A 12,598-nucleotide genomic window follows, 5' to 3' on the forward strand; every position below is an offset into this window, starting at 1 on the left:
GAATTCCATAGGGGTTTATGGGGAGTTCTTTTTTAAGAGTGCGCTGCAAGATGTCCCAGTGAAAGACAGCGTCCCAACACTCAATGAAGGCGTGTTCAATTGTTTCAGGCTTTTTACACAGCCGGCAATCGGTAGTCCAGGGTACGAATATTCCTTTCTGTTCTAGCCATGCTTTAACGGGGAGGGTGTTCGTGTGTAGGTGGAAAAAGAAAGTTTTCGCAGCAGGTCTTACAGGCATCCTTTTGACTCGTTTCAGCACATCTTTTCCTGGGCCTCCACAATAAACACTCGTATACAGTGGGATAGGTAACATACTGTCAACTAAATCTGCGTACAGTTTCTTTCTTCTCACTGAGCACAAGTACTCCAGCGAAAAACGTGCGCAGAGTATTCTAAAAGATGCAACGACTTCACGATAGTACCCAGTCGCTCTAGTGATAGCACTAGATGTGGACACAACAAATTCAGGCAGTTCTGTTGCCATTTTCGCCTGAATGACCGTACGGAGGAAAACATTTCTTTCATCTCGCAGGAAGATGAACCGCGATACGATCTGTCTAATGAACAAGTGTGAGAGCCCAAGGCCCCCATTTCGAACTGTGCGAAAAAGATTTGTTCGACTGGATCGCTCCCAAGTGGAGTTCCAGATGAAGGTAGCAAACACTCGATGCATTTTTTGAACGTTTACACGGGACATGAACATTACTTGCAGTATGTACCAAACTTTGGCAATTAAAAATATATTGCAAGCTGAAGCACGTGCAAACACTGACAATCCCCGGCCCTGCCATCCTTTTATCTTTTCTTTCATTGATTCTATTTGGCCGGTCCACAACTGTGTCGAGTCCCGATAGTGCTCAAGGGGCACTCCTAGATACAGTGGAGGCACTGTAGTCCACTGCATACCGGCGAATTTTGTGGGTGTCGCGTCCCAGCTTCCATGCCATATCCCAACACTTTTTTCGAAGTTTATCTGGGCACCAGTGTACCTACAAAAGGATCTTGCAAGGCGGACAGCCTCGACCACGCTTTCCCTGTCTTCACAAAAGACGGCGACGTCATCTGCATAAGCTAGCATTTTAACTTCTGCGGCGTGCAGCCTAAAACCACGAATGTTTTCATTCCGTATGACTGCCATACAAAAGGGTTCGAGGTACAGGGCAAAAAGCAAGGGAGACAAGGGACAGCCTTGCCGTACAGACGAGCGGAGTGGCACCCGCGAACTAAGACACTTATTAACTATAAGCTGCATGTAACAGTCTTCATAAGCCATTTTAACGCCATCTACAATGACGCTCCCAACATTACAGTACTGCAGTATAGCGAAAAGCACCTCATGTGACACCCGGTCGAACGCCTTCGCAAGGTCTAGCTGCAACATGGCCACCCGACCCCCAATGGCATCGCAACATTCAAGCACATTCCTTGCAATGTGGGTGTTCGTGAAAATGGTGCGGCCTTTAATGCCACACGTCTGGTGTGGCCCTACAAGCTGCTGAATCACGCTTTGAAATCGTCGAGCCAGTACTTTCATAAATATTTTGTAATCTGTGTTGGTCAGACTTATCGGTCTGTATGAACTTACTGAAAGGAGCTTTTCCCGTTCATCGGTTTTCGGAATTAATACTATGTGCGAAGTCTGGAATGAGGGTGGTACTTTTTTAAATTCATACGCCTCTGAGAGTAGTCGGTGCAATATACGCGCAAACTCCTGACTGAATGCCTTGTAAAAAGCGGCGCCTAGGCCGTCCGGCCCTGGCGATTTGCCTGATGGCAGTTCTTCTATCGCCCTTTCAATCTCGGACACAGCTATTGGTCTCTCAAGACTTTCTCTAACGTCGTCATCCAACCTTGGCATCTCGCTCATGAATTCACTCTCGAAGGCCAGTCCAGAAGGAGTCACATTGCCGAACAATTCGCGACAGTGTTCCACAAAAGCTTTCTCAATCGACGAAGCGTCTGACGTCACCTCGTTTTGAAGACGTATCTGTTGGATCTCATTTCTTGACGCGTGACGCTTTTCATCGCTCATTGCCCGTTTGTTTGGTATCTCACCCATCCATAGGCGTTCGCTTCTAGCGCGTATAACTGCTGCTTTGTATCGCTCGGCGTCGATAACTTCAAGCTCGTGTCTTACTTTCTTTACGTTTTCAGCTAATAGATCGTGACCCGCATTTTGTGCGCTTGACAGATATTCTAGCTGTCTTTGCAGCTCTCTTTGTTTCTGTAATTTACGGTGCTGAAGGCTGCTTCCTCTTTCTATTGCAATGAACTTAACTTGAATCTTAAATTCCTCCCATGTGGCAGTAAAATATTCACCCTCATTTGTCATCAACTCTGTTATCTTTTCCTTAACTCTGCGCACAAATGGTTCATCATCAAGCAGCTTTTCGTTGAATTTCCACATGTTCCAGTTGAATCGTGTTCTTTTAACTTTTTCCCCAATCGAGAAGCTTACCAGGCTATGGTCCGTGAACGATTGCGGTGCGACGTTATAACTATTACAAAGGGTGATCAAGTCGTCAGAAACATACACTCTGTCCAGCCTTGCTCGGCTATTTCGCTGAATGTGCGTGTACTGCGGAATCATACCATCAGTGAGGACTAGGCCCACATCTTCTAAGTTGTGGTCTTCAATTAGTCTGCTCAAAAGGAGAGCACTTTTATCGCGAACCCTTTCCCTTTTTAGTCGGTCTTCCGGAGAACACACACAGTTAAAATCACCAAGTAATATGACAAAGCGATCACATTTTAGATATTGCTCGATACATTCAAAAAACAAAAATCGATCATTCACATTGTTTGGCGCATAAACGCATACGAGCCGCCACAAATCGTGGGAAAAGGAAAAATCTACAATAAGCAAGCGGCCAGTTTCAGAAACAGTTACACTTTCTTCAATAATACCAGCACTCTTCCGTATTAACAACGCACATCCGCCTGATGTGCCATTCGCATGGCACACGCACACATTGTAATGCGCCGTGAAAGGCGTCACCATGCGATCGGTCTGCTCTTGGGTTTCGACCTTAGTTTCTTGTAAGGCAACTACATCGAGTTCCTTCTCCATACACAAGCGGCTAAGTTGATACTGCCTCCTTCGCGCTCCAAGGCCACGGACATTTAACGTGGCAACTCTCAGTGCTCTCTCTAGTTTCACCGCCATTTATCTGCAAAAGCAAGCCGATCGCACGGTGTCGCTGAAGAACAAGCGATCCAGACACACTGTAGAAAAATTTGCATGCATAACTTTTGCACTGAAAACCGCTCGATCCACACGCGTACCTTTAGAGCGTACGCGAAGCCCGATTCCAAAAAGGACGCCATCTCTTCACGACGTTAGTCCGGGCGCCCCAGTAGGCGCCGAGTCCTACTTAGGCGGTTTTGCCGCCGGCCGTCTGTCCGGCGGGATGTTTGGCTTCGGGCGCACGGGCACACGACGACCCGCCTGCGCTTTTGGCGGCGGCTCGTCTTTGGCCCCGTTGTCAAGGTTGCCGTCCAGGCTGCCGTCCAGGTTGCCGGTCGAGTCCCTCGCTCTTTTCATAGCCACATTGCTTGCACTCGATTCTTCGACGTCCATCAAGGGAGTTGCCGGTCCGTGCTCCGTGGCGGCCTCCTCGGCAGTGGCGGATTTTGCGGCCGATTCTTCTTTGGCTCCTTCGTCGCATGGCCTTTGCACTGCATCTTTCGGGCTCGTAGGCAGCACATTTACCACCTTCGTGGCTTTAGCAGCCGGCACATAAGGTGTTGCAACTATGTCCGCCGGTGGTACTAGCACGCGGGAAGCCTCATCAACGTCAGCCTCATCCATTAACAGGTCAGCCACGTCCTCTCGAAGCGCAGGTCCTGCGACGGATGCGTAAGTCTTAACACATTCCGTATCCTGGTGGCCGTAGCGACGGCATACTGCACATTTCGGGACGCGGCAGTCACGTCGGACATGTCCGGTGTTTCGGCACTTCAGGCAAAGGGGTGCTCTGCCCGGTACCACAACTAGGGTCTGCTCACCAGCTACACGAAGTTGATGGGGCAGGTCTTCTACGGTCATACCCGTCTTCAGAACCAGGGACACCGCCCATGTCGACGATGCTTTATCTTGAACTCCTTGAACACGCCACTTTTCATGGAAAACGTCCGTGACCTTTCCGAACGGTAACAGGGCTGTCCGTATATCCTCGTCCGACACGTTATGAAGCATCCAATGCAACTTCAGCCGCACGGCCTGATTGGCAGGATCAACGACAATGCACCGATGTTCATTCACCTTGAGGTTCTTGGCGCTTGAAAGCTTTTTCGCGCCTTCGTCGCTCTTGAAAGTAACCGCCCAAACGTGGCTCATCTGATACGCCCCTAGGGCGATGACATCGGCAAGTAGGCCTAAGCTAGCCAACGCATCTCGGAAATGTTCCACACGATACGGCCTGGCACGCACATCCGCATGCAGAAAAACTGTATTTAAAACTATCCGACCTGTCGGCAATTGAGGCAGCAAAACTTGGTATTCCGGGTCTTCTGAGGCAAAACTCCTGGTACCGCGGCCCTGCTGGGCCGCTGAAGCCGCTCCTACGGAGCTCATGATCGGCACGTCCGCTCGCTAGCGCGGCAGAAAGCCGAATCTCATTAGGCCACGAGGGCGGGCGAACTGCGTTGCAGGTGGCCTTTAATCGCGTACGAATATATCCTCTTATCAAAAGTACAGACGAGCTAAAAAGAAAAAAAGACGGCGGACGTGATATCCACCACCCTCGGCGGGACTCGAACCCGCAATCCCCGGTTTAGGAGACCGATGCCTTATCCATTAGGCCACGAGGGCGGGCGAACTGCGTTGCAGGTGGCCTTTAATCGCGTACGAATATATCCTCTTATCAAAAGTACAGACGAGCTAAAAAGAAAAAAAGACGGCGGACGTGATATCCACCACCCTCGGCGGGACTCGAACCCGCAATCCCCGGTTTAGGCCACGAGGGCTTTTTTTTTCTTTATTGCCTTTTCACAAACGCCAACAAAAAGATCAAATACACGACATGTACATATTCTAAAAACACCAGCCACAGCTCGGCCAGTGTAAGGTGTTTAAAAGGGCTTCACAGAAGCCAATTGGTCAAGTACAGGAAGCCATTCCGGGGGTTCACATAGTGCTCTGAACAAGTCGCGTGTGTATATAATGCTCTCAACAAAATAGTGTCTTGCTGAGTGAGCCTGTATATGACAATGCCTGATGTCCATTCTCGTCTTCCATACGCTGTGCATGCAAAGCAGCATTAGCATATCACTCGGCGCTTCCCCTGTTTCTGCACGTGGAAGAAACCGGATTCCAAAAGGGCTTATCGGCAATTCTTTTTTAAGTGTTCTTTGTAGGACGTCCCACAGAAATAGGGCGTCATGGCAGTCAATAAAAATATGCTCAATTGATTCTCGCTTATTACAGATTAAGCAGTTTACCGACCAAGGTACAAAAAGACCTTTGCTTTGTAACCATGGCTTTACAGGGAGAGTGTCGGTATGTAATTGAAAAAAGAACGTTTTAGCAGAGGGTCTCACTGGCATTTTTTTAACGCGCTTTAGCACATCGCGCTCAGGACCTAGCCTGTAGGCAGCTCGGTAAACCGGTAATGGTAAAAATACATCGAGAATATCAGAATACAGACGCTTTTTCGTGACATCACACAAGTATTCATATGAGAACCTTGCCTTGAGCAGGCGTACAGAAGCAACCACTTCACGCAAATAAGGACTGAGTGGTCCAGCTCCGAAAGAAACAGTCGACACGACAAAGTCAGATAGATAATCATGCAATCGTGCTTGGATCACAGTTCTCAAAAACACATCAGTTTGGTCCCGCACAAAGAAGAATCTGCTTACCAGCTGCTTGAAAAACAGGTGTGAGAGCCCTAGTCCACCATTTTTCACCTTGTGAAACAAATTGCACAGGCTTGTGCGCTCCCATTGCGATCCCCAAATAAAGGTCGCAAACACTCGGTGGATTTTTTGAACCGAAGTTCTTGCCATGGCCATCACTTGCAACACGTAGAACACTTTTGCAATTAAAAACATATTACAAACGGAAGCTCTTGCGAACATTGAAAAGTTATGGCCACCCCATTTATCTGTAGCATTTTTGACGCGTTTATTTTCCTCAGACCAATATTCATCAGCATTGAGGTAGTTATTTAGCGGGACACCGAGGTACTTTCCGGGGGAGACGGTTCAATTCATATTACAGTACACCTCGGGTGTGCTCTGCCAGTTGCCATGCCAAAATCCAAGGCATTTCGGCCAACTGATCACGCTACCAGTTGCTGTGCAGAACGCCTTAGCAACACTGACAACTTCCTGCACGCTTCTAGCATCAGTGCAAAACACGGCTATGTCGTCCGCGTACGCTAAGACCTTAACTTCACTGCTGAAAAAAGTGAAGCCTCGAATACATGGTGTTGCAAACAAACGTAAACAAAACGGCTCCAAGTATATCGCAAAAAGTAGAGGGGACAACGCACATCCTTGTTTCACACTCGACCGCACAGGAATTGACATACTTAATTCTTTGTTGATCACTAATTTGGCTGTGCAATCATGATACACCATTTTAACACCTTCAGTAATTACAGATCCAACATTTACGTGCTCCAGCAATAAAAACAGAACTTCATGTACAACTTTGTCGAACGCTTTATGTAAATCTAGCTGAATCATAGCTACGAGGGCGGGCGAACTGCGTTGCAGGTGGCCTTTAATCACGTACGAATATATCCTCTTATCAAAAGTACAGACGAGCTAAAAAGAAAAAAAGACGGCGGACGTGATATCCACCACCCTCGGCGGGACTCGAACCCGCAATCCCCGGTTTAGGAGACCGATGCCTTATCCATTAGGCCACGAGGGCGGGCGAACTGCGTTGCAGGTGGCCTTTAATCGCGTACGAATATATCCTCTTATCAAAAGTACAGACGAGCTAAAAAGAAAAAAAGACGGCGGACGTGGTATCCACTACCCTCGGCGGGACTCGAACCCGCAATCCCCGGTTTAGGAGACCGATGCCTTATCCATTAGGCCACGAGGGCGGGCGAACTGCGTTCCAGGTGGCCTTTAATCACGTACAAATATATCCTCTTATCCATAGTACAGACGAGCTAAAATGAAAAAAAAGACGGCGGACGTGGTATCCACTACCCTCGGCGGGACTCGAACCCGCAATCCCCGGTTTAGAAGACCGATGCCTTATCCATTAGGCCACGAGGGCGGGCGAACTGCGTTGCAGGTGGCCTTTAATCACGTACGAATATATCCTCTTATCAAAAGTACAGACGAGCTAAAAAGACGGCGGACGTGATATCCACCACCCTCGGCGGGACTCGAACCCGCAATCCCCGGTTTAGGAGACCGATGCCTTATCCATTAGGCCACGAAGGCGGGCGAACTGCGTTCCAGGTGGCCTTTAATCACGTACGAATATATCCTCTTATCAAAAGTACAAACGAGCTAAAAAGAAAAAAAGACGGCGGACGTGATATCCACCACCCTCGGCGGGACTCGAATCCGCAATCCCCGGTTTAGGAGACTGATGCCTTATCCATTAGGCCACGAGGGCGGGCGAACTGCGTTGCAGGTGGCCTTTAATCACGTACGAATATATCCTCTTATCAAAAGTACAGACGAGCTAAAAAGAAAAAAAGACGGCGGACGTGATATCCACCACCCTCGGCGGGACTCGAACCCGCAATCCCCGGTTTAGGAGACCGATGCCTTATCCATTAGGCCACGAGGGCGGGCGAACTGCGTTGCAGGTGGCCTTTAATCACGTACGAATATATCCTCTTATCAAAAGTACAGACGAGCTAAAAAGAGAAAAAGACGGCGGACGTGATATCCACCACCCTCGGCGGGACTCGAACCCGCAATCCCCGGTTTAGGAGACCGATGCCTTATCCATTAGGCCACGAGGGCGGGCGAACTGCGTTGCAGGTGGCCTTTAATCACGTACGAATATATCCTCTTATCCATAGTACAGACGAGCTAAAATGAAAAAAAAGACGGCGGACGTGGTATCCACTACCCTCGGCGGGACTCGAACCCGCAATCCCCGGTTTAGGAGACCGATGCCTTATCCATTAGGCCACTTTCTTTCTTTGTTTTTTATTACCGTTTTCATGGTACATACAAAATATACACACTTTACAAATGGTAAAAATGCCACCAGTCTTTGGTGTGCATTAGGCCACGAGGGCGGGCGAACTGCGTTGCAGGTGGCCTTTAATCACGTACGAATATATCCTCTTATCCATAGTACAGACGAGCTAAAATGAAAAGAAAGACGGCGGACGTGGTATCCACTACCCTCGGCGGGACTCGAACCCGCAATCCCCGGTTTAGGAGACCGATGCCTTATCCATTAGGCCACGAGGGCGGGCGAACTGCGTTGCAGGTGGCCTTTAATCACGTACGAATATATCCTCTTATCCATAGTACAGACGAGCTAAAATGAAAAAAAAAGACGGCGGACGTGGTATGCACTACCCTCGGCGGGACTCGAACCCGCAATCCCCGGTTTAGGAGACCGATGCCTTATCCATTAGGCCACGAGGGCGGGCGAACTGCGTTGCAGGTGGCCTTTAATCACGTACGAATATATCCTCTTATCCATAGTACAGACGAGCTAAAATGAAAAAAAAGACGGCGGACGTGGTATCCACTACCCTCGGCGGGACTCGAACCCGCAATCCCCGGTTTAGGAGACCGATGCCTTATCCATTAGGCCACGAGGGCGGGCGAACTGCTTTTTTTTTTTTTTTTTTCTTTATTGCCTGCTTAGACATTAACACACAAAAAAAACAAATCCATATACACAGTGCACCCACATCACATCAGGTGGGATGGTCGCTAAAATTTCTTGAGGCACACCAGCTCATCAAGAATGCTAACCCAGTCTGGGGTTTCGCTTTGTGCACGATACACTTCTCGTAATAGTGACATACTTTCAATGAAGTTCTCTCGCGCAGAGCACACATTCACATCAGCATGACGTACAGCCATTCTTGTTTTCCACAAACTGTGGAGACCCAGCAACATGAACATGTCGAACGGTGGCCCGTCATCGCTTTCAACTGGAAGGAACCGAATTCCATAGGGGTTTATGGGGAGTTCTTTTTTAAGAGTGCGCTGCAAGATGTCCCAGTGAAAGACAGCGTCCCAACACTCAATGAAGGCGTGTTCAATTGTTTCAGGCTTTTTACACAGCCGGCAATCGGTAGTCCAGGGTACGAATATTCCTTTCTGTTCTAGCCATACTTCAACGGGGAGGGTGTTCGTGTGTAGGTGGAAAAAGAAAGTTTTCGCAGCAGGTCTTACAGGCATCCTTTTGACTCGTTTCAGCACATCTTTTCCTGGGCCTCCACAGTAAACACTCCTATACAGTGGGATAGGTAACATACTGTCAACTAAATCTGCGTACAGTTTCTTTCTTCTCACTGAGCACAAGTACTCCAGCGAAAAACGTGCGCAGAGTATTCTAAAAGATGCAACGACTTCACGATAGTACCCAGTCGCTCTAGTGATAGCACTAGATGTGGACACAACAAATTCAGGCAGTTCTGTTGCCATTTTTGCCTGAATGACCGTACGGAGGAAAACATTTCTTTCATCTCGCAGGAAGATGAACCGCGATACGATCTGTCTAATGAACAAGTGTGAGAGCCCAAGGCCCCCATTTCGAACTGTGCGAAAAAGATTTGTTCGACTGGATCGCTCCCAAGTGGAGTCCCAGATGAAGGTAGCAAACACTCGATGCATTTTTTGAACGTTTACACGGGACATGAACATTACTTGCAGTATGTACCAAACTTTGGCAATTAAAAATATATTGCAAGCTGAAGCACGTGCAAACACTGACAATCCCCGGCCCTGCCATCCTTTTATCTTTTCTTTCATTGATTCTATTTGGCCGGTCCACAACTGTGTCGAGTCCCGATAGTGCTCAAGGGGCACTCCTAGATACAGTGGAGGCACTGTAGTCCACTGCATACCGGCGAATTTTGTGGGTGTCGCGTCCCAGCTTCCATGCCATATCCCAACACTTTTTTCGAAGTTTATCTGGGCACCAGTGTACCTACAAAAGGATCTTGCAAGGCGGACAGCCTCGACCACGCTTTCCCTGTCTTCACAAAAGACGGCGACGTCATCTGCATAAGCTAGCATTTTAACTTCTGCGGCGTGCAGCCTAAAACCACGAATGTTTTCATTCCGTATGACTGCCATACAAAAGGGTTCGAGGTACAGGGCAAAAAGCAAGGGAGACAAGGGACAGCCTTGCCGTACAGACGAGCGGAGTGGCACCCGCGAACTAAGACACTTATTAACTATAAGCTGCATGTAACAGTCTTCATAAGCCATTTTAACGCCATCTACAATGACGCTCCCAACATTACAGTACTGCAGTATAGCGAAAAGCACCTCATGTGACACCCGGTCGAACGCCTTCGCAAGGTCTAGCTGCAACATGGCCACCCGACCCCCAATGGCATCGCAACATTCAAGCACATTCCTTGCAATGTGGGTGTTCGTGAAAATGGTGCGGCCTTTAATGCCACACGTCTGGTGTGGCCCTACAAGCTGCTGAATCACGCTTTGAAATCGTCGAGCCAGTACTTTCATAAATATTTTGTAATCTGTGTTGGTCAGACTTATCGGTCTGTATGAACTTACTGAAAGGAGCTTTTCCCGTTCATCGGTTTTCGGAATTAATACTATGTGCGAAGTCTGGAATGAGGGTGGTACTTTTTTAAATTCATACGCCTCTGAGAGTAGTCGGTGCAATATACACGCAAACTCCTGACTGAATGCCTTGTAAAAAGCGGCGCCTAGGCCGTCCGGCCCTGGCGATTTGCCTGATGGCAGTTCTTCTATCGCCCTTTCAATCTCGGACACAGCTATTGGTCTCTCAAGACTTTCTCTAACGTCGTCATCCAACCTTGGCATCTCGCTCATGAATTCACTCTCGAAGGCCAGTCCAGAAGGAGTCACATTGCCGAACAATTCGCGATAGTGTTCCACAAAAGCTTTCTCAATCGACGAAGCGTCTGACGTCACCTCGTTTTGAAGACGTATCTGTTGGATCTCATTTCTTGACGCGTGACGCTTTTCATCGCTCATTGCCCGTTTGTTTGGTATCTCACCCATCCATAGGCGTTCGCTTCTAGCGCGTATAACTGCTGCTTTGTATCGCTCGGCGTCGATAACTTCAAGCTCGTGTCTTACTTTCTTTACGTTTTCAGCTAATAGATCGTGACCCGCATTTTGTGCGCTTGACAGATATTCTAGCTGTCTTTGCAGCTCTCTTTGTTTCTGTAATTTATCGTGCTGAAGGCTGCTTCCTCTTTCTATTGCAATGAACTTAACTTGAATCTTAAATTCCTCCCATGTGGCAGTAAAATATTCACCCTCATTTGTCATCAACTCTGTTATCTTTTCCTTAACTCTGCGCACAAATGGTTCATCATCAAGCAGCTTTTCGTTGAATTTCCACATGTTCCAGTTGAATCGTGTTCTTTTGACTTTTTCCCCAATCGAGAAGCTTACCAGGCTATGGTCCGTGAACGATTGCGGTGCGACGTTATAACTATTACAAAGGGTGATCAAGTCGTCAGAAACATACACTCTGTCCAGCCTTGCTCGGCTATTTCGCTGAATGTGCGTGTACTGCGGAATCATACCATCAGTGAGGACTAGGCCCACATCTTCTAAGTTGTGGTCTTCAATTAGTCTGCTCAAAAGGAGAGCACTTTTATCGCGAACCCTTTCCCTTTTTAGTCGGTCTTCCGGAGAACACACACAGTTAAAATCACCAAGTAATATGACAAAGCGATCACATTTTAGATATTGCTCGATACATTCAAAAAACAAAAATCGATCATTCACATTGTTTGGCGCATAAACGCATACGAGCCGCCACAAATCGAGGGAAAAAGAAAAATCTACAATAAGCAAGCGGCCAGTTTCAGAAACAGTTACACTTTCTTCAATAATACCAGCACTCTTCCGTATTAACAACGCACATCCGCCTGATGTGCCATTCGCATGGCACACGCACACATTGTAATGCGCCGTGAAAGGAGTCACCATGCGATCGGTCTGCTCTTGGGTTTCGACCTTAGTTTCTTGTAAGGCAACTACATCGAGTTCCTTCTCCATACACAAGCGGCTAAGTTGATACTGCCTCCTTCGCGCTCCAAGGCCACGGACATTTAACGTGGCAACTCTCAGTGCTCTCTCTAGTTTCACCGCCATTTATCTGCAAAAGCAAGCCGATCGCACGGTGTCGCTGAAGAACAAGCGATCCAGACACACTGTAGAAAAATTTGCATGCATAACTTTTGCACTGAAAACCGCTCGATCCACACGCGTACCTTTAGAGCGTACGCGAAGCCCGATTCCAAAAAGGACGCCATCTCTTCACGACGTTAGTCCGGGCGCCCCAGTAGGCGCCGAGTCCTACTTAGGCGGTTTTGCCGCCGGCCGTCTGTCCGGCGGGATGTTTGGCTTCGGGCGCACGGGCACACGACGACCCGCCTGCGCTTTTGGCGGCGGCTCGTCTTTGGCCCCGTTG

General features: G+C 48.3%; 10 non-coding genes across 10 annotated transcripts; all 10 read right to left on the reverse strand.

Moving 5' to 3' along the window:
• Nucleotides 1-4,740: 4,740 nt before the first annotated feature.
• Nucleotides 4,741-4,813, reverse strand: TRNAR-CCU (transfer RNA arginine (anticodon CCU)). The gene has a single exon. It is a non-coding gene; the product is annotated as a tRNA-Arg (tRNA).
• Nucleotides 4,814-6,810: 1,997 nt separating this feature from the next.
• On the reverse strand, nt 6,811-6,883 carry TRNAR-CCU (transfer RNA arginine (anticodon CCU)). Its single transcript has one exon. It is a non-coding gene; the product is annotated as a tRNA-Arg (tRNA).
• Nucleotides 6,884-6,988: 105 nt separating this feature from the next.
• TRNAR-CCU (transfer RNA arginine (anticodon CCU)) lies at nt 6,989-7,061 on the reverse strand. Its single transcript has one exon. It is a non-coding gene; the product is annotated as a tRNA-Arg (tRNA).
• Nucleotides 7,062-7,167: 106 nt separating this feature from the next.
• Nucleotides 7,168-7,240, reverse strand: TRNAR-UCU (transfer RNA arginine (anticodon UCU)). The gene has a single exon. It is a non-coding gene; the product is annotated as a tRNA-Arg (tRNA).
• A 97-nt stretch (nt 7,241-7,337) lies between these two features.
• Nucleotides 7,338-7,410, reverse strand: TRNAR-CCU (transfer RNA arginine (anticodon CCU)). The gene has a single exon. It is a non-coding gene; the product is annotated as a tRNA-Arg (tRNA).
• A 283-nt stretch (nt 7,411-7,693) lies between these two features.
• TRNAR-CCU (transfer RNA arginine (anticodon CCU)) lies at nt 7,694-7,766 on the reverse strand. Its single transcript has one exon. It is a non-coding gene; the product is annotated as a tRNA-Arg (tRNA).
• Nucleotides 7,767-7,871: 105 nt separating this feature from the next.
• On the reverse strand, nt 7,872-7,944 carry TRNAR-CCU (transfer RNA arginine (anticodon CCU)). Its single transcript has one exon. It is a non-coding gene; the product is annotated as a tRNA-Arg (tRNA).
• Nucleotides 7,945-8,331: 387 nt separating this feature from the next.
• TRNAR-CCU (transfer RNA arginine (anticodon CCU)) lies at nt 8,332-8,404 on the reverse strand. Its single transcript has one exon. It is a non-coding gene; the product is annotated as a tRNA-Arg (tRNA).
• Nucleotides 8,405-8,511: 107 nt separating this feature from the next.
• Nucleotides 8,512-8,584, reverse strand: TRNAR-CCU (transfer RNA arginine (anticodon CCU)). Its single transcript has one exon. It is a non-coding gene; the product is annotated as a tRNA-Arg (tRNA).
• A 106-nt stretch (nt 8,585-8,690) lies between these two features.
• On the reverse strand, nt 8,691-8,763 carry TRNAR-CCU (transfer RNA arginine (anticodon CCU)). Its single transcript has one exon. It is a non-coding gene; the product is annotated as a tRNA-Arg (tRNA).
• Nucleotides 8,764-12,598: the final 3,835 nt, after the last annotated feature.

Source organism: Dermacentor variabilis, chromosome 11, assembly GCF_050947875.1.
Source record: "Dermacentor variabilis isolate Ectoservices chromosome 11, ASM5094787v1, whole genome shotgun sequence".
In the NCBI taxonomy this organism is placed as follows: domain Eukaryota; kingdom Metazoa; phylum Arthropoda; class Arachnida; order Ixodida; family Ixodidae; genus Dermacentor; species Dermacentor variabilis.